Raw genomic sequence first — 21553 nt, 5'->3', positions numbered from 1 at the left:
TGTTTTTCCTTTCCTTTTCCTTTCCTTTTCCTTTCCTTTTCCTTTCCTTTTCTTTTCCTTTTCTTTTCCTTTTCTTTTCCTTTTCTTTTCCTTTTCTTTTCCTTTTCTTTTCCTTTTCTTTTCCTTTTCTTTTCCTTTTCTTTTCCTTTTCTTTTCCTTTTCTTTTCCTTTTCTTTTCCTTTTCTTTTCCTTTTCTTTTCCTTTTCTTTTCCTTTTCTTTTCCTTTTCTTTTCCTTTTCTTTTCCTTTTCTTTTCCTTTTCTTTTCTTTTCTTTCAAATTCTAGTAGACCTACAAGTCTTCTGTGCCTCTCTATACCCAGGTAAAGATAAGAAGAGAATAAGGAATGTAACTTTTCCTTGGTTTCTTGCTGAGCAAATGAGATAGCTAAGAAAAATGGGGTGCGGGAAGTCTCCATAATTAAACAGACAACAAATTAAGAGGAAACAATGATTCTTTTTTGAGTATGCAATTCTAAACATGTAAATTAAAACATAATTTTCAGTTAGGTCAGGGGATGACTTAGCACTGTCAGTTTATCTATTGCCACTGCGAAATACAGCGATATGGCTGTTGCCAATACTCCGTTTTACCTGCTGCCGTTCCAAACCTGGCAGTACGCAGAACTGCTGCGCTCACCTTGGGGCAGTCAGCTCAGGGAAGTAGCACAGAGCAGCCAGTGTGGAAGAAGATAGTACTTCCCACACAGATGGAGATTTGTAGTCAAGATATGATTACAATATATATATGCACATATTCATATATATACATGGTATTACTATTAATTGAATATGGGTACTTCAGGTTCCAATTAATACTTTTTTTTTTTCTAAGATACATTAATAGGTAAAATATTGTAAATACAAATGAGTAAGTTTAATTCAGTAGTAGTGGAAGGACTTCACGGTTTTTCCCGCCTATGTTTAAAATCAGGGTAACTTCCTCAGTTCTAGAACTATAAAACGTGTTTATTTTACTGACAACTAATAGTGGTGAACAAGGATGATGTAAAATTAAATGCAACACCATATATACTGCTTGAGCTTTTCTTTAGACATCTAATGGCAGTTCAGCGGCAAGACCAAAGGCCTGATAGTTCATATGTGGCAAAGAAACAAAGTATTTGATGTGAATGAAATAGAGATAAATATGTGAGTTATTACATGTAAACCAGCTTCTGTAACACTGCATCTCAGTGATCCACACTGAACTAATTGTGAGGAAACATATGAGCTGAAACGTCAATGTAAATTTATGCAAATTAAGAAATGTCACATATGGAGCCCTTATGATAGGGATGCAGGTTATGATAATCACTGCAGTAATATCAAAGGACTTCAAATTTGGCATGCGCTGAAGTACTTCTGTAAAACAGGGCCATACTCCTTCCTTAGTGCCATGTGCAATCTTGCTATCATTTTTGGAGTGGGTTTCCTCTCAGCCTCCATTTTTCTCCTCCATTGTGATAGTTCTTGATCTTTGCGTCGTGATTCTGATGACACAAGTCTTTCCTCTTACGTGAGGTTTCTACTTTTTATTTTGAAAAACATGAAAGCATCATTGTAGTGCAATACAACATACATTTGAGATACACTGAAGGTCAGAGCTGTTGTTTTGTGGTGTTCTTCATCATTGGTAATAATCCTAGAGTCAGTAGTGTGGCAACATTTGATGCGTTAGGAAAAGCAGTTATTGAAGATAACTATTTTTCCCAGTATCTTCATTTTGATATTTTTCCAGACGCAGCCTGAAGCTTACATTTCTAGTTCCAGGAGCCACAGCCTCTATTGATTGTACAAGTTCCTCTTGAATCTCCAGTCTTAAATTCTAGCTAGGTGAACGCAAGTTCAAATGCACAGTTGCTGACAAAGTATTACCTATCTGAATTAACGTAGGTACTTGTGATCAACTTTTCCAGCGTAGCATGCATGCTCTTCTGTTTTTAAGATTGTGGATATGTGTTTGAGAAGCAATGACTGGATTACTATCTAGTGAAATGCTCTGTAGAGAATAATTCTAAGCATAGAGGGGAAAAAAGCAGTGAATGACAAGGCAAGAAGAGAGATCAACACAATGGACAGTAAGGGAACCAAATGAAATGAAGGAAAAATACCCAGTCATCAATCTATCATGTTAGCTCTAAATTGCTAGAGAAAAACATAGGTAATCATAGAAATTATAGCAATGGAACCTTTCTGACTCAAAATTCAAGTGGAAATAGTCTGCATCTAGCTTGTAATGCATTATTAGTATGGCTTCATCCTCAACTTTCTGATTTTGCTTCTTCATGGCCTTCTGTGTCAGACTCCCCACTAGAAAGCAATGTGACTTCCAAATTTCAGCTTCTTTATTATACATTTTAAAGCCTGCAGGCTGAAGTCATTGTTAAAGCAAACTACAAATGAAATAACAAGGAGCTGTACCTGTGTGCTTGGACAGCAGTTTTACCAGCTCTACATTTTTCTGGGAAGCAAATTATCACTCCTGTTCCTTATAACTATCACTGACCCTAACTGAGGTAACAAGCTTCTGCGTTTTGGTTTTTTCTATGAGCCATGTATGTCTAATTGCATATGGGGTATATTTATTCTCCCATCACTGTAAAAGGCTGTTTCTCATTAATGTTAATGAGGCTCATGCACTTATCTAGAGAAAAGACCTCTAATTAATTTCATGATCCTTCCTTTAACATACCAAACAGTACTTCCGCTTAGAAATGGGTGAGGACATTTTGATTTTTGCAAGCTATCTAGTAGTTTCTAAATTAATCAGCAATCACTGAATTCTTACTAATAAATAATTAATTTAAATTTTCTGAGCTTCTTTTGGATACCTGTATTAAGACATGGCCATGCGTAAAAGAGGATAGAGCTTCTCTCAATGGCAAGAGAATTCCCAGTCAGAAAATCTCTTCCTTGTTCTCATGTTTGAGTCTTCCGAGCTCCAGGTTCCTTCTTCCTTTTCCACAGCATTTTAAGAAATACTGCTAGAATTTGCACTACTCATGGGATTCACCTCCAATGCAGTTTTTTACAGTTCAGGCAGGAATGAGGGCAAATTACTTCCCTTTCTGAAATTTTCATAAAGTATACTATTTCAGTAAGCGTTACATGCACATTTGTTGCTTTCCTATTTTGAGCATTTTAAATCCATTATAACGTTTTGTCTTTCCCAAGAGTGAGTTTTTCCGTGAGTGGATACAGAAGGAGCCCCTTAGGAGACCCTGTACCGGTCTCATCTCGTTGTTCAGCAGGAACTGGCTGCTTATGAAAGTGAAAATAGGATTAAAGCAGAATGCTCCAAGAAAAATGTCAGCCTCTTCACTGAATTTAAATTATTTTGTCCTAATTCTAAGATGAATGTGTACAGCTGTAGGAACAAGTGCTCTACCATGTCTAGAAATACATTTAGTGAAAAATCATGGTTCCTAAAACACAATACAAACTGCTAGACATATAGAACAAAGAGCAAAATGTGAGAAAGCTGTTCTGAAAAAAAAAAAAAAAAAAAAAATTCTTTCCAAATATCTATTGTAATACAATGTAGATAATTAGTAGGAATGGAGAAAAGAGATTTATAAAGTATAATAGGTTCAGAACAATTGGCTGTAAACTGACTTAATAAATTTAGTTTGGCTGACTGACAGAATGGTCTTTTAGTAGAACTAGAGGGGGAAAAAGGCTACCTGGAGTAATGGTTGACCTTTATGAAAGGGATTCTGCAGCATCTTTGGCTACAATATTAGCAGACTGAACTTTTATGTCTCTGTTAGCAAGTAGCACTTCCTAAGAGGAGATCTGTAGAGAAAACCGGGTAGTGCTAATGTTCTTATATGTGTTTCAGGGGAGTTTACTCTGGTCTGTCTCTAGTCCAGTCTGAATAATGTAGTTAGTGGTAGAAGTGCATCTCTAAGTTTAGAAGAGTCTGTGGCATTGGGAGCATGCAAACACATTCTTTTTCTTTTTTTTTTTTTTTTTTCTTTTTTTTCCCCTGGGATGTTCTTTTAAGGATAAACTTGGTAAATAGGTAAATTTTTTTACCTGTAGAATTTTGTAGGGATATTTCTAGCATTACAGATGTAGAAAGAATATAGTTAGCATGGAAAGGGTAAAAATATTTTAATATTTTAGTCAAATTGTGTAATCTGTTAGATTACTTTTATTATACAGAAGATAAGAAATGAAAAATTATGCAGGTTACAAATCCAATCACATAATGACCCTCTTATATTGATGTTTCTGCCTGTGATTAATTGTTGATCAAGATACTGTCTTGTTTTAATTAGAAGATAAGTTGGTAATATGTCAGTGTAAGGATTGATTAAATACTAGAATTACTAGCTTAAACTCAGTCTTTCAAAATATTTCACTTTTCTTTTTCTAATTTGAAGATTCCTATTGTAGTGTGATAGCTTCAAAATTACTCAAAAAAAAAAAGTTATTCAAGCTAATAGTACAATTTCTCTCTCCCTTTCATTTGTATATGACTAGACAAAGATCACAGAAACCTTAGAAGGTTATATGCTGTGTTGTCAGCTTTTATTTTTTTGAAATGTTAAGGGGTTTCTCTGGTGCCTTCATTAAGCAGCTATTTGATCTTCAATGTCTTCCATTGATTGTGGTTTTAATTATGTCTTTTGATATAAATATATATTAGAAATAGATAAAAGTCAGAGAATGGCCATGAAAATGGAAAGAAAATTCTTCTGTGGGGAGAAATCAAGGAAGTACTATAAAGAGACAAGCAAAAGAATATGACAAAGGTTTGTGTTCTGTTCTACTCTCTAAATACAAGGTAAAGGACCATTAAAGTAACCTAAAAATCAAAATTTTAAACCATTTGTGAGCGGAATGAAAATAACGGGAAGGTAGCTTAGAACTCTTGAAAGGGGGATAAATAAGGATAACTCAATTGTATAATCCTTACACCAGTAATCACTTACTACCACAGAGAATCTCCCTGGAGTGAAGTACTGGTTCTCTGCATGTATCTTCTAATACATTCAAAGATTTATTTTTTTCTAAAGACGTGTTTGTTTATCAGCAATAATTATACTATCCTAATTTAGAAAGCAGCTCCCTTCTCTAAATCTGTGACTCAGTGCAGTATCTCATATAAGATAGTTGGGAGCAGAATCAAGGTCTCTGCTGTGAGGATCCAAGTCTTGTTTTTGAAGTAGCAATCACTGCCACTTGGAAAGGAATGTGAAAACTAAATAAATAGAATTTCAGAGTCTGTCTGCTCTGTACCATCATTCTGGTACTAGTCTGTAATTTCAATGAAGCTTTTTTGCTAGCTAGAAAACTGTAAACAAAAGTGCCTGCACTTGTATTTGTAGCATTATTCCTCCTCCTCTTTCAAACTGTAGTAGTACATGAGGGAGGACTGATGGATATTTTAATAGATTTTCCTTAATTTTCTTTCTTTCTTTTATCTCTTTGAGAGAACTCTTGCTTAGAACATAGCCTGGGACTAAGGACTGTCCTTTGCCTGCAAGTTTCACATTGTGCTTTTGAATGTAATACATGAAAGACTGCTGTAATTCTACACTGTAAAACCATGAAATTCTGGTGCTTCTTTAGGTATATCTTTTCAAGTTAATTAAAAATTTATGCTAGGATAAGAAATGCAGACAGTTTTTGTGTGATTGGTCAGACTGAAGGCGGCTGTCACTCTGAAATTAGTTTTCCTGAAAGCATTTTCAACGTTAGTCCTAACTAGATAGTGTGAATGGCTATTAAACAGTTCAGCACAGTGAAGGTACTCCACGTGGTGGTTGTCACTTCCCCCGGAAGCATTTCAGTACGTAGGTTGTGTGGGGTGGGAGCTAGTTTATTTTGTTGGAAATATATTGCTTGCTTTGTTTTAATTGTCACCTTTCTAGTGAGGCAGTTCTGGTCTCTCATGGGGCATGTTATTTCTGGAAAGAGGAGGAATGCACGAAAAAAACTTTCTAGATTATTCTTTTTTCTTTTTCTTTTTTTTTTTTTTTTTTTTTTCCTGGAGGGTCTGGGCCCAGATAGAAATCAGAGCCTTAAGTTCTTCTGAAGGAAAGCATAGATTTGAAGGATATAATCCACAGAACTGTAAATGTAAATTTTCCATTCTGAAATGGAATGAGAAAGATGCATCCAGTATCTGTTTATCTATCTGAGACCTGACAAAAGGATGTGTACAAATTATCAAGAAAGGCTGATTTTCTAACAATTTTTAACTTCATAGTTTTGATAGTTTGTATTCATTTATGCCTCTTTCAGGTCATATTTTCACATCACTTTTCACATGTGGTCCCATATCGTATTTTTTTCTAGTAGCATTGTTAATACAACTGCAGTTAGTGCAATTGTTGGGTGAAAGCACACACGTGTGTGGTGAACCTCCATTTCCTACGTCATTTTTCTTGTTACAGGGTAATTTTTCTATTCAAACAGAGTTAATAGAAAAATAAGAGAGAATGACTGCTTAGTATGTGCCAATTTATACATAATGTCTCCTTGATGTTTACTCTGTCTGCAGAGTAAACATCTGTCATGTTACAGGCTAAGTAAAACACATTCCGATTTTTCTTTATCTTTTATTAATATTTTACCTCTGTAATTTCACACATTATGCCCTATAATATTCTGTAAAGGTATTTATGGAAGAGCGTGACCATCTGTGGTCAAGTGTAACATAATAATGTCAGGGAGACTTACAAGGGTACACTGGAGCATACTTGTAATTAATACCAACATTGAATAGTCATTCTTAGTACCTATTTCTGATAGGACTATTCTTTACAAAACCCTTATTCTTCAAGGAAGTAGCATCTGATAATTGTATACTGATATATCTCACAGAAACAGTCTATTTATCTTTTCTGGGGTTTGGAATTTTTTTTTTTGCAGGCAACACTAAAGCTTTCAGAACTTACTCAAAGGCTCTGCACGTTTTTTTTTAATTCAGAAGAGATGGCACATGTACTTAATAGCAGCAGAGCCACCTGCAAAGTTACATTCCTTCCATATCTAATGAGTTTATCTCTACATGACTTTGGAGTAGAAAACTTTATTTGAAGTCACTTCATTACTTTTAAGTAGTGTTCCATGCCTGGAAATATTCTAGCGTTGAACATGGAACTTTTGAGAGTTACAATCAACAGCTGTAGAAAGTTACTGTCTCCTAGGTACAGTAGTGAATGCTGACTCACAAGATTTTCAACTTAGATATTTGTTCTAAGGTGGCTTGGTTTTCTCCCATGCATCTGGCTATTGTAATTTCCACAGAGGAAAAAGTTTTTATTTCAGTGGAAAAACATAAACTTTGTCTAGTCATGTTTCTTGGACTGCTAGAAGATGCTGTGAAAAAAATAAATCCGTGTACAGAGCTAAAGACAGTTGGTCAGAAGGAACAGTCGTGCAGCTTATCACGTGAGTTCTAGAACATGGATATCTTCACTTAGGTATTAAAAAAAAAAAAAGCGATAGTAAACTATTATGGATGATAGATCACATATAGCATTACCTGATGGCCGTATTCTGAACGTGATTGTTATGTGTCATTCCTGCTATTAAGGAGGAACACTACGTAGGACAGTAGTGTTTAGTATAATTGTAAAGAGAGAATGCTACAAAGTTCTCTCTGCAGCATCATCCCAAGCTGTCGGACTGATGAGATAATACAGGTGCTATAGCAAGTGACAATATTGCAATTACTTGTACTTAGCAGAAAAATTTAAGATCTGACCCTTGCTATGATGTCATCTGAACCAGCAAACATTTACTGTGGTTTGGACAGGCAGCAAGCAGAAACACACTGCAAATTTTAATATGTTAAGGATCATTAAGTTGATTGTGTCAATTTGTTAAAGTGCCAAGTAATGATTTTACAGGTAATTAGACTTTAACAGGCAGAAACAAATTTATGTCCTTCTTGTTTTTATGATGCATGTAATGATAGATGTACTATCATACAAGCTGTTGTTTTTAGGTACACAATATTTCTTAATGTCCTAAAGCAAATGAAATATTACGTGTCAGGAACTGATCAGTGACTGTATAAAACACATTAGTAGCTTTTCTTCTTTTAGCTACTTTTAATCGAAGCTCATTCATCATGTCATAGAAAGATGGAATGTCTCAGGTTATTCTTGCTGCATGGAGAAATGGCAGTGAACCTCTAAGGTCAAGAGGAGAAGACAATAGTTACAGGTTATTACAATTGTTTTTCTATAGCTGATCCTCACACTGCCGTAGTTGATCTTGTTTGGTTTACTTCGCAGTGTGCAAACACATAGTCAGTAGGGAAAAATGCACCTCAGAACTCAGTTTGAAAAGGAGTTTGTGGTTTAATTTAACTGTGGTTCCGTAGCAGTTTGTACATTTGCTGTTTTCTAGCCTTTGTGTACCACAACAGACCGCAGGTATTTTTTTTTTTTAAAGAATAGCGTTTATGGTGGTAGTAACAACTAGTGCCTGTTTCTGTTCTCACAGTTGACCATCCTAGGTGATGATTACAGCTAGCTGCTTAACTCTAGAAATCAAACGAATAGTAATTATTAGCCGGTATTATCTGAGTAAGAAATTCTGTGCGTGGAGATTCCTTTGCAGTTTCACCTGGACCCAGGAATATTAGCTTACAAAAAATGTAGCATAGAAATTGGCCGATGGTTACGCTGTTTTGTGCAACAGTTCGGACTTGGAGGTTAATTAAAGATGGTGCAATAAGCCTGCTGCTGCTTTCAGCTGTGTAACTATTTTTTCCTGCAGGAAGACAACATGAGGAGAGTGTGTAGATGGTCCATATGTTTTTTCATTGCTTAGACAAAATCTGGGTTTTGTTATGTTTGGCTTTTAATAGCATAGAGCTTCCTGTCAATCAGCTCTATTGTTAGTTGAATTGATTACTACTAAAATGTGAGCTGTAGTCTGCATGATGCTGCCTGTTGTCTGACACTTCAGAAATTAGATGTTTACTTCAGTGAATTCTTATATGTAATTACAGTGTCGCTATTCATGACGATATAGTTAAAAATGTGTCACACTATTGGAAGAGCTATTTTAAGTGCTGAATAACTGAACCATAATTTATCTTTGGCCAAAGCTAAGTAAAAGTATCATCTTGGTGCCCTCCCTGTAACAGCTACAAAATGACAACCACTCCTTCTTTTCCTTTGTGAAATTTAGCAGATACACTCTCTGTTTACCTGACCCTGGAAAAATTACAGTCCAACAGTCTATTTACAAAGGAAAAAAAACCAACCAAACAAAAAACCCACCCACATAATTGTTGTGTTTCAGCCCTGAACGGATCTGCTCCTTTGCTAGAATACTTTAGCTCTCGTCTCTTCACAGGGGCCTAATTTACTTGTGCTTTACTGTTAAACTGGAATGAAGTGGTAACCAGTTCTTGCACTTTTTTAGTTTAGCCACTTTTAGAAAAACCTCTATGTCCAATATAAACATAGCACTGCTGATTTTAGAATAAAATTGTTTTAACACCTTTTAATTAAACTCTTGAAAAATAAAATGCAATTTAGGTAAATGTAATCTTGTTTGTATCCCATTACAAACCAGTGTGAGCTGAGCTATGGCTGTGGTTGGGGGAGCTGTTTCTTTGGTTTTAACCAAAAATCTAGGAATAGAATCTATTCCATATTAGATACTAAGTAAACATGTACAAAATATAGGTTTCACTACCTGCTTTGCAATATTGGGGATTTCAGCAACTTCAGATTTTAGATAAACAAATTTCTCTTTGAAGCTACCCTATCTTACGGCTTTTTCAGCAAGTAAGAACCAAATTCAGATCTCTAACAAGGAGATATATTGAAAATTACAGAAATAACTGAGGTTTTGATTAAACTCTTATTACAACAAATGATGAAGTATTGCTATTATTCGTAATTCTGAAATAGTCAAATGTATGATAAGGATAAGTTGTCTGAGAATAGTAGTTGAGTAACTGTTTGTCTTTACCCTAAATCTGGGCACTACTTTTGGTCCGCAAGAAAGGACTTACCTTCCACGTAAGGAATGTCGTAGTTTAAGCAGGCTGGCAGCTAAAACAACCACACAGCTCTTTGCTCACTGCTCCCCCCTCTCCCCTGCAGTGGGATGAGGGAAAGAATCAAAAAGAAAAAGGTAAAACTCATGGGTTGAGATAAAGATGGTGTAATAGGACAGAAAAGGAAGAGAATAATAATGATGATGACTATGATGATGATGATAAAAGAATATACAAAACAAGCGATGTACAGCACAATTTCTCACCACCCAGAGCTGATGCTCAGCTATTTCTTGAGCCGCCCTGCCTCCTGGCCAACCCCCAGTTACATACAGAGCATGATGTCATATGGTATGGCGTATGCCTTTGGCCAGGGTGGGTCAGCTGTCCTGGCTGTGTCCCTTCCCAACTTTTTGGGTGTCCCCCGCCTTCTCATTGGCAGGGCAGAGTGAGAAGCTGAAAAGTCCTTGACTGCTTGGCAACAACTAAAATACTACTGTGTTAACATTATTGTCATCCTAAATCAGAACCACACAGCACTAACCAGCTGCTAGGAAGAAAATTAACTCTATCCCTTTCAAAACCAGGATAGGAAAAAAATGTGCAACTTTTTCCATGTGTGCTTACATGTACTAATTCATTTGCAGTGCATATTAAATTTTAAAATGCACAAAGAGAACAGAACTACATTGAATTTTTATTAGGGTTCCATTATGAGTAATTATCTCTGAGACCATAGCCTACAGCTAAATTCTGCAACCAAATATTAGTCAAGTCTTTTTAAAAATGTTATTTTTACTGTTCTGAGGCTAGTCAAGTGAGTCGGTCTCCCAATTAAACTAATGTTACTCTGCTTTTATCATGTCTCCTCTGGATGTCACCTGATTATGTTATGAAACCAAAGTGAATTACATTATTAGCTGTGATCACAGCAGAAGATTAGAAGTTTTTATGTAGTTTGGTGAAGATTTTCTAAATATAGTAGTCTGATCCCTGCATGGGTTCACAAATAACCAGTGGGACTGCCTATAGCCATGCTCTTCATTTAGCTGTCAAGTAGTATTACTTAAACTTTACAAATATCTATTGTTTGGCACTAGATAAAATATTTTCACTACATGAATTACATTCTGTTGTAAGTACTACTGTGTAATTCCTAAAGTAAAATGTAATATGTGGAGCAATTACAGAAATAGCTGTTATTGAAGGTATGGTTAGAATCTGCATCCTTGGAGATATTTACAACTCGGCTGGACGTGACCCTGATAAAATATGGTGTAACTTTGGATCTAACTGCAATTGTACCAGCTTTAAGTGAGAACAGGACCTCTTCAACCTAAAATATTCTCCTCTTGCAAGTAAATAAAAACAAAAGAATTCCCATGAAGTTGGTGGGCAGGTGCTAATGACGACCAAAAATATTGTTTACTTAAATGCAAAGTGATTTTTAACTACTGTTGTCCACGCTGCCCAGCCACTAAATATCACTAAGGACCTAAATTACTTCTGAATTTATTTGAAAGGTCTTTTAGATCTCTAGATTTTAAAAATCGTTAATACACTGTTGTCTTAGATGTAATTCGTTTCATGTAAAATTAAAAAAAAAATATTCCACAAGAATCCAGCTCAAAAAACTTAGTTTGACTCCAAGATCATTTGCAACCTTAATAGGATTCCTAAAAAGACATGCTGTCACCAATGGAAATTGAAATACACGGTTATTTTTACTTTTACATTGATCTGTACTATTAGTCTGTAGCAACTTGACAATTTCAAATGGCAGTTCTGAAAGGCTGCCGCTTTTAATTACACATGATTTGAGTGAGAATGCTTCATCAACATGGTTTAGTTGAAAACAAAATGAAAAAAAAAAAACCCACCAAACCTGCTGCAGCCATTTCCTGATTGTTGCTGTACCTATAACTTTTTCTGTCTAGTGTATCATGCACAAATTACATTTTCTTATGATGATTAATTTAATTTTTTAATAAGTAGTTTCAATATACTAGCCTGTTTAATTATTAATGTCTGGGCTGCTATGTAGCAAAGGTCTTAACTACCTCATGTAAGTCATGATTTATTTTTCTTTGCAAACATTGAGAAGCAAGCTTTGTTAGGTTGTCGTCTGGCTTCTTTTCTTTTTCTGCTTTTATACCTTAGTCTCCTATGTTCAGAGCCACCAGATACTGCTACAGTTTGTTGTGTGTCTCAGTTCATTTATAAACTTTACAATATCTGTAAGGTAAAATATGTATCTGTATTTGACACTGGGCCAAATGCTCTCTACTCCTTGTAGTAGTCACAAGGCCCTCACTAACCAGCTGGAAATTCAGTGTGACCCTTCCACTCACTAACAAAGAAATTGGGTCTATATCAGAATGACAAAATATAATGTTCCAATAAATTCACCAAGTCAAATACCAGGTTCTTGCTTACCTTTTTTTTTTTTTAATGGCATGATTCTGAGACCCTCAGTATAAACTAGTATTGACCGTTAGATTCTTATCAAGGGGATTGCTTCTGCAAATGGCAATTTGAGGATAAACCTCTTAACCTTTCATAATTCAGAAATAATTTCAAAATCCTGAGAGAAATTGATAAAGTAATTTTATCATTAAAAATGAAATAATAAAAAAAAGTGGTGGGGAGTAGGAAAAAAATCTTCAAATGGCAATCATCTCGTACAAAAGTCAGGATGCAGTGAGAATGGTGTTTGGATACCAGATGCCTCTAAGAGCTACAGGCTAGTTTTCATAGCCAATTTAGCTTAAAAAAAAAAAAAAAAAAAAAAAAAAAAAGAAAAAGCCTGCTGCCTTTGGTCACAGTGCAGTCAGAGAACAAAATCTAAGGAGGCTGTGATATCTTGCTTTAATTTATGGCTTTTAAGTTTAATGGTTTTGTGAACATGTATTTAGCATTTTCGTAGAATATAAAGTGTTCCAATATCGTTTCTTGCATATTTGACCTTTGGGCTAACAATGAACCGTTGCTGAATCATGAACTCACTGTCTTTATCTGACAGGTCTGACTTATTTTCTCCTTCAATATTCTTTTCTTCTAGTTGTTACAAATTGTTGCGTGCTCTGGGAGTGTCTGGGTTCCTGGCGTTTAGATTTTAATCAGTCCCTTCTCCCTTTTTCTGACAGCACCATTAAGGGAAGACATTCTTCTACCTCTGTGTTAATGCTGCCCTTTATAAGTGTTCTTTGTTTACTGAATAGGAAAAAAATGATCTGTATTTTTATTTGAGCTGGCACTTCAGGATGTGTTACTGCTTATACACTCATACCGTTAGATCTGCATTGTCACCAACAGGCCCGTGCTCTTTGGCGTGAAGTTTAATCTGTAAATTGGTACACACAAGGACTTGCAATTTCCTCCTGTTTTGGGAAGATCATACAACATATAGATATGTTTTTCATGCCACCTTATTTCTTGAAGTCTTTTTAAGAGAGTTTGCTCACTAACAATCTTGTTCTTTATTGTGCCCATGGAAAAAGGCCCTTCTTTAAGCACAGTGCAATCAAAACACTGTGCTGAAGAGTTCATGATGCGAGTCATATGAAACTTTATTATTTACTAAAGATACCAGCTTTTTTTTTAACTTTTAAATTTAAGGAATTTACAGCTCATAGAAATCCAAATTTGTAAAAAGTAATTTTTAAAAAATCCTCTGATTTGCCAGATTTTCATATTACTCTAGTTCAGCCTTTGCTTTGCTATTTTTGATAACAATGGTTGGTGAGATAGATAGTATGCAAGTGTATTTCCTGCAATTAATTTCTGATTCTACAATAATTAAGACAGTTGAGGAAGGAGGAGGAAATGGACTTCACTACAAAAGCCTTTCTTCACAGCACATTTCTTGATAGGGAATGTTTTAATGCACTGAGGGATATACAATTGTAACAACTGCTATTATTTGAGTTGCTTTTATACGTGCATAATGCACTCGTTCTATTTTATGTGATATAAAACTCAAATGTTAACTGAAGACTGTGGAGTGTGGGGAAGGCTCGTGTCAATTATACCATAATCAGCAAGTATTGTAGTACACTCCAGCACGCGCAGAGCACAGTGTAATGTATTCTGCTGCGTGAATAGACTCCGAGTAGCTGTGGTTATTTGCGGAGTGCTATAGCTGCGTCAACTTTCACTCCACAATTAGGGTTTTATTTTTCTAATTCCATCACATAATTGACAGTAAAAGGTACTAGGAATTAGTAATGCATTATAGGAAATGAAGAAAAAGCAACACAAGCCAGTATTTCTATAGTAGTTCTAAAAGGTCAGAAGAACCTTTAACAGTGGATTCTACTCATAGGCAGAAGCCCTGTGCATACAAATGCAAATGTTAGAAAATGTGGAGGAAAAGCATGTTTTAGTCAAGAAGTAAATTGCTTGATAATTGGAAGATTCACTGACTACACATCAGGGAAAATACATTCAGGGGGAAAAAAAAATGTGCATATTTATAGTCACTTTTCAAAGGCATCGTACAAAAGATAGTTATAGGTACAAGAAACCTCCATATCCAGCAGAAATGACTTACTACCTCTAGCAAAACTGTGTTCAGAATGAGCTTTTATGTCTACTTTAGAAAGATTTTCTTCTCTCTCTCTCTTTTTTTTTTTTTTTTTTTTTTTTTTATTTACCCAAGCTTATGGTTTCTGAGAGCCATTGATTCCGTGTGGTTCCACAGACAATGCTGAAAATGTTGATCAGAGACTAATCTATGATCCGGTCCTTTGCTGTCTGAGATTCCTGACTTTCCCCATTCACTTCATTTAAGGTTTCCAGAGTCTTGGACTTCAGCTTAAACTTACAGTCGAGGCTGGAGTTTTTGTTTCCTCCACCCCCAATGTAACAATCCACAGTTGTCTCTCCTTGCTAAGTCCCCCAGAAAGGATTGTTAAAAGGATTATGGTGCCTAGTCCCTGTGCTGTGTTTCAAGGATTTATCACTGGTTCCCAGCAAAGAGAAAAGAGGGATTGACAAGGGAATCCTCTGAAAAGGGATTGCTCTTGTGTGGTTTAGTGCTGGAAGAGTGGGAAGAAAAGGTAGTGCTAGAACGAAAGAATAATGTCCAGAATTCCCAGAGATTATTTTCTGTGTTTTGATTTTTTGTGAATTCTCTGATTTTGTAGTTGTTATGCAATTACCAGAGGCACTTTAAAAGTTTGACAATTTCAAACTGTCTGTATAGAGAATCACTGTGTATTCAGAGAGAAACCATAATAGCTCAGAAAGCAGTATAACAGTTTCTTCATGGTACTTCCTAAAGATAACTAGTTTCAGACTTAAGCAAATTAGAAATTATCTTCTGGTTTCCCCACCGAATGTGAAATAGACTGATCTGAAGCATTTCATGTCATTAAAATCACCATGATTACAGCTCTTAGTAACTGACTGCATGTTTGGTTAAATTAGTTATTTGTTAAATTTGCCTGAAATTAGCATCACTGTCTGACACAGTATAAGAGGAAAGCTGACTCCCAGGAAGATGCTCGCATGCCAACTGCATCTAATATGCACATTCTGCATATAAAGTTCAAGGTTCGATCCGTTGATCAATGCAGCTTCAGCGCTTTATGATCGCCGTGGAAGTGGTCTGAATTTATCAGGAGTAAATGTGAATAACCAGGGTATCTACTCCCTGAGTACGTGATCATTTCACTTCACTGAACTATCATTCTAGTTCAGTGGCTTTGTAGGTAGATCCCAAAGAGCTTCTACTGCGTGTCATGATGCCAACAGCACTGATACTACAGAAATTTTTATACAGTTGTGCAAAATGAGTCTTAAGTTATTTTAAAGAATTTTTATCTGGGCTTTTGGCCTCAGAATGCTAAGAGAGAAAGCAGGGAAATCCTGTCCTCTACACAATATTGCAAGAAAATTAGCTATGATAAAGGAAAATAGGGAAACACTCGTGTACAAGCAGGTATTCAGAGGAAGCAACTGCTTAGGTGCAGAGGCATGAGGAGTGGAAGAGGAGCAGTTATGCAGGTGGGCGTTTGAGATTCTGACTATTCAAGATTATTGAAAATTATCATATTGATTTCTTGCCATTAAAGGTAGCTAGGATTGTTGCCACACAGCATTCTAGCAGAAATTGTCTGGAATAAGCCATTCTCTGTTCATCACTTGCTGATAAAAACACATTTAAATAATTAGAGAACGCTCTCTCAAGGACAGATCTAAATAGGCACCAGATAGCACTTAAATTTGTTGAGGGAAAGGTGAGACGTCATACATTCAGAGACTATTGCAAGTATTTTGTTTTGTAGCTATTCCTATTGCTAGAATTTCAGAAAACTTAGAGCTTTGTTATCAGAAGAAGATGTAATGAACTGAAGAGTTTGTATGCACGGTAAATGTGCACATCAGAGAACTTACTACACTGAAATAAAGCTTGATTCCGGTGTTTAATTGTCACTTGAAGCCATGTGTCAATCTGCACATGGGAGCAAGATATATACTGACCAGGAAATAAAAAGTATTCTCTTTTAAATGTGGTTGTTATCTCCAAGCGAGAGTGAGTTATGGTATAACCAGGGGATTTCAACTAAAGGCATGAAGTCACTGTATAAGCTAAAGCACATTAAAGTTCTTCACGGAGTAAGGGCAAGTAGTAATCCCCATAAGAGCGCTTCCAAAGAACTGCAACATCCATTACTTTATAGCAGTCTCACTTCCATAAAAACAGATTTACAGAGTGAAATGTCATTTCCTTATGTAATTCTTTTTTGATGTATTTTAAAACAGTCATCTCCTAACAAGTCACGCTTTCAGCGTAATTAACAAGTAACCTTATTTAGCATCTAACTGTTGCGGACCTGCTGTATTAAATCCAGTTTGATATATGCTTTTCTCCAAATGGAATTGGAAATGTACGGGTTGAATAATCATAGAAACATAGGGCTGAGAGAAATCCCGGGAATCGTTTATGCCCGAACTCTTAGAGTATCAAGTAGACCTCGCTTTTTGCCCAGCCTCTTTTCAAAACCGCTTTTCAAAACCTCTTGCAGATTATGTTGCAGCTGACCTGTGTGTAGACCCTTTAGAAAAAGAGTGAGCTGTATCTGAAAAGCAGCCCAAAATGACTGGGTGGATACATTTCTTGAGGGAGTCTTTGTTATAATGTTTAAAAACAATTGCTCTTTTTCATCTGAGTCGTATATTAACCAAAGCATGTTAAAACTATTAAATCAGCCATTTACTAAAAAGCCCTCAGAATTAGTTTAAAAATTGAGTAATTAGACCCATGCTGCGATGACATTACTTTTCTGATATTACCTCCAACTGAAGCCCAGTCTCACTGCAGTACTTTCATTAGTTGCTCTATGTAAATTAACTGGGAAAGAATGCCGTATGTTTTCAATTATATTTTAATGGAAAAGAACAAGTTATTTTCTTTTAGACTGTAAGACTTGGTGGTAGAATATGTAGTATGCATAAAATTGGCTTTGCAATCATTTTCATTTGCAGAAGATTGGTTTGCAATAATTTATCTTTGTGAAGGGTTTATAATCAACTAGAACTTAGATTTACATAAGATTAGAGTTATTTTTAAAAATACCTGTAATACAAAGTATAGCGTAGTACCTTTTGATGAGCACTATTAGCTAGATTCTGTGACTTGAATGGGAGTTGGAAAAAGCCTCTAATGAGAAAGGTACTATAAAAACAAATTAACTGATGCCAATGATTGACAGCAGCTAAAAGAGCTTCCATCTTAAATATGTCTTTCGTACCATGTGAAGTACTGAAAGATTTAACTGTTAAATTGTGTTAATGTTCAAATTAAAAAAAATCTCAACTCCTGAAGTATGCTAATGAAAAACAACTAAACACCAGAAATACTTATGACTGTTTAGCTGTAAAAGGAGGTTTAAATAAGAAAAGGAAATTATAATGCAGATCAGAAAGAGTGATTAGTTTCTCTGAATTTTGTTTTATTTATTTATAAGCATTAAACACCTGTTTTTATGGATTTTCTTGATTAGATTGTGGAGTTTTCCATTTTTAATGTGATTTACTCTGGGTGAATATATAAAACTTCAAAGCATTCATTCTGGAGCTTTTCATGCAATATATAGAAATTTATAGATATTCTCTGTGAAAACTGCAACTGTGCAACCAGCCCTTGTAGAGTGTCATGATACATCCTGTATTTCTGAGATACAAGAAATTATAACTAAAACTTGTTACTATGAAGTATTTTCATTTAGTTGAGATTTCCGCTACCTTCCTGTTCCAACTTAAGGGTAGGTCAATGTACGTCATCATTTAAATTCATTCTCTCTTTATACAGTAGCTGGGTCGTATGAGAGAAACTAATGTAACAACCAGGCTGAATTTAGAATAATATACTTATAAAAATGTGAAAATACTGGAAATCCTAAACAGCTGTGTCCTCTGGCCACTTGCCGTCTTTCACAGGGCTCAAGTATGGTGGCTGCTGACTCCATGTAGTGTCATCATTGCTCCATTCCTTTTCTGTGTCCGTAGTATGGTTGCAATAGAGGAGCTAGATGAGATTTGGAGTTAAACAGCCACTGGAAAACAATTAATACCCAGCCTATATCTACATTAATTTTGATAGGTCTATAATATTTCATAATGACTTCGTGAAATTTACTGCCAGCACTGGGAGGTACAAGGTTCCTACAAGCAGGAGGCCAGCTGGCGAGTCTGTAACGCTTGACAGCATTGCATGCAGGTACTTGTTTCCATCCCGCAGGCTGCACTGGCGCAGGCGTGTTCTTACCTGCTGACGCGATAAACACACGGATCAGTGAAGCAGACTGAGTTGTACCGTGTAGGTGTGACGTGCTGGCTGCTTGCCCTGTCTCCCTGCTGCTCAGGAAAAGGACGCTCGGTTCTGGTCTGGTTTTCCGCTCATGTTTTATCGTGGGTTCCCACGTGACCACGTGCATTGTGGCAGTGCCTCTGGACCTGCGTTTTTATTCCGGTTACTAGTCCTGATTAGCACCCTACAGCTGCACAAATGCTACTCTGGGCAACTGTTCCAAAGTTCAAGGCCAGCACCTAAGCACATGCTGGTTAGGTTTAAGCTTGTTAAAAGTGTGCTGCTATGGGATAAAATGGGCCTCAGAAACAAAGTACCCTCTTTCAAAAAACAAACAAAAACTATTCAGTAAGCAGGTTTTAATTATTTTGTAGCTTTTATACCATCCTGAATTGCATTTTCACTCTGATCAAGACTATTGTAATACAAGCAGAAACAGATGGAGTTTTGGTGGTGATCCAGGCTGCAGATGTAGGCAAAGGCTGTCTCTGACTTGCATCATGGAGGCATTTAGCCTAACCAGATTGTGTGGTGAATCATGTTACCCAAAACGCAGTGGCTTGATTCTCAGATGGTAATGAACCCCTTCTGTCCCAAGGATTAGTCATCTCTGCACCCTCACGGTCTGCTCTGATGAGTCAAATCCCCACAAAGGTTTGTGCTGCCACTGCCACCTCCTTTCTGATGGCATACACCAATTAACTCCTGGCTCTTAATTGAAGATAATTCTTACTTCCATTGTAGGCTTTGGTGTCAAGGATTCAGTAAAATGTATAATTATGCACTAAATAAACATTTAATGAACATAAAACATATTCAAGATTGAAATGGAAACTCAAGTAAAAACTTGAATAGCATTTTAATAATCAATTTTATTTTGATTAAGAAAAGGGGTGATGGACTATCTATTCCATCTAGAATAACCAGTTCTCCTAGTTGTCTTTTGTCTCATTTGCAGTTTTTCTTTCTTGCTTTAGTAGTTTCAAATTTACATTGTTTTTAGCACATCACTCTCTACGTATTCAGTATCTTATTTTTTGTATTTGATATATTTTTATATATAATATACAAATATATGTGTTAAAAAGAGGTCACTGGATGACGGAGGAGCACCAGCTTCATGCTACCTCACTTCCAATAGCTGTCACCTCTTGTCTCTCTATTCCTCTACATTAGCAGTTTTTGTAATCCTTTCTGGTAGGTAGCTTCAAAAGATTAGAAGCGTTTTTTTCACTGTAAAGTAGTCAAATGGAAATATTGCAGTTTAAAATGAATTGCGCATTCTCTGTGCAGAAACTGTGTCGTACCACTTGAATTAATGGTGAAAAGTGGTTGCTGTGATTATTGTATGACTAACAAAAGAAAAAAAAATAGAAGGGAAATTGCAGCAGTTACTCAGGAGGAGAGGATCATTGGAATATACAGGGAGATGTAGCCACCTTTTACTTTACTGTAGCCCTTGTGTCAAAACATTAAGGGATAATAAACTACCAGCCTTTAAGTAAAGTTGACAGATGATGCACTTTGTTGGCACTCACAGAGATGCTGCGGAGCACGCAGGTAGACCTGGGAAAAGAGTATCATCCAGTGTGTGGGGGAAAAGAGCATCCCCTGCAAAATTAAATGGGAATGGCAGAGCTTAATAGTTGCAGCATCAGAAAAGACAAAGATGGTATTTTTTTCAGCTTGGAGAAATATTAGATGTCAAAGTAGAAGTATGAGGTCGGTCACTTACTGAAGATAGGAATCTAGTTGTTTTAAGAGTAAAATAGCAAGGCTTACTTGCTGAAAATATAACTAGGCAAAAGCTTCTGATTTCACAAGAAGAAGAAATAAATCCAGCTACTACAGAGCTTTAAAACTGAAGAAGACTAACAAATAACACTTCATTTTTGAAATCTTTTTGATAACTTCAGTGGTTTGGGACTTACGTGGGAAGGTCTTATAGCTAAGAAATATTCACACCATTTCGTTTTGGGAGACATGTTTCTGTAATGCAGAACTATCCTAGATAAAGGAGGGGGGAAGGGGGAAAGCTATGGAATTGTTGGGTTTTTCCAGTGACAAAGTAGCAAAATGAAATAGATGTTCATTTGTGTATGTGTACATGCGTTAACACACAGACACACGTCCCAATTAAAAATAATCTGTTATGCAGCAGATGTTGCTACTGGAGAAATTACACTACTCTGTTACAAGGACTTATATTGTGAAAAAATACATGTGGTTAGTAGTAACGTGTTGGTTTTAAATTAGCATCTCTAGCATAACTTTATCAGAGAAACAAAGGCAGATCTGGGCTTCTCCTCATTACCCCACCAGCTTCTGGTCCTGTATTCTCGAGTGTCTGTGTGTCCACCACCACCTTCCCTCCCACACGGCCGTCCGTGCTGCAGGCGATGCTGTGGTTATCCTATCTTCTAATGTGGAAGATGCATGAAGCCGATCTGGCACAGATACAGATGGGTTTCTTTTCCAGTCTTTGCAAGATAGCTTCTGTCTTATGGTAGATGCAGTGTTTCTCTGTAGTAAGCAACAAAATGTTGCTGGTGTCAAAACTGTATAGAAATGTGTAAGTGCTGAAGTGCATTAACGGTCTAAATATTCAAATAAGACTTGAGGAAGGGAGCTGAAGGTAAATGTTTCTTTGCAAACCTATTATAGGGAAAAAACCCTGCAGTTTTGAACTCTTGTAAGAATGGCCTAAACTAACCTATTTCATCTCTATTTTTTAAATCGTTAAAAAATAGATTAAA

This window comes from Balearica regulorum, chromosome 11, assembly GCF_011004875.1.
Source record: "Balearica regulorum gibbericeps isolate bBalReg1 chromosome 11, bBalReg1.pri, whole genome shotgun sequence".
NCBI lineage: Eukaryota > Metazoa > Chordata > Aves > Gruiformes > Gruidae > Balearica > Balearica regulorum.
Note: the sequence above shows the minus strand (reverse complement) of the source record.